The sequence below is a fragment of the Crocuta crocuta genome, unplaced genomic scaffold, assembly GCF_008692635.1.
Source record: "Crocuta crocuta isolate KB4526 unplaced genomic scaffold, BGI_CrCroc_1.0 scaffold127, whole genome shotgun sequence".
In the NCBI taxonomy this organism is placed as follows: domain Eukaryota; kingdom Metazoa; phylum Chordata; class Mammalia; order Carnivora; family Hyaenidae; genus Crocuta; species Crocuta crocuta.
In genome coordinates, this window is record NW_027532008.1 from 12,055,016 (window position 1) to 12,055,626 (window position 611).

Genomic DNA, 611 nt, shown 5'->3' on the forward strand with positions numbered 1-611 from the left:
TCCCCCGAGAGTATACAGGTGCCGCACGGCCGCGACCGGCCAGGGCGGGGCCAGGCGGGGCCGGGCGGGGCCGGGGAACCGTAAGGAAGTCCAAGTTTCCTGTTCGCCCACCTCCAGGTTAAAAAGCCCGCTTTCTCTAAGGGACCATCCCTTTCGGTTAGACTCGGCGCTCCCAGGCCACGCGCCTCCCGGCTGGGCTGGACTCTCAGCACCTGCTAGGTGCCAGGCTCGAGAGCCCCGCCTCGTCCAGGAGGCTGCCATGCCCTTTTAAAAGTGAAGAAACTGCGTTTCACCCCGCTTTGCTCACGCCCGATTTCTCACCGTTCTATTTTATTTTATTTTATTTTTTGCTTCTGGTGTGCCTAAATCCTTGAAAAGCCTCGATTTCCGGAAGAGTTAGGGAAGGGAGAAGGGGCACCAATCGGGCAGTGCCAGGGTGGTGCCCGGGGACTTACGGGGCAGCTCGACTCGAAGCNCCTCTCCGGCCGGGCGGGGAGCCAACTCACCCGGGCGGCGGCGCAGACTCACCCGGGCGGCTGCGGGTCCAGCTCGGTCACGGTCGGACTACCGCGCCCGGGGGCTCCACGACCCCTTGGGCTGCCTCCTCTGGG

General features: G+C 64.1%; 1 protein-coding gene across 2 annotated transcripts in view; it reads right to left on the reverse strand.

Annotated features, from left to right (window-relative positions):
- Positions 1–611, reverse strand: part of TMEM51 (transmembrane protein 51) — a 55,695-nt gene extending 55,084 nt beyond the window's left edge. The window contains exon 1 of one of the 2 annotated variants that reach the window (XM_077775687.1): positions 529–611. The gene's annotated coding sequence lies outside the window, so the exon portion shown is untranslated. Of the gene's footprint in view, positions 1–506 lie in introns of both variants that reach the window. The other variant, XM_077775689.1, reaches the window with a different exon arrangement.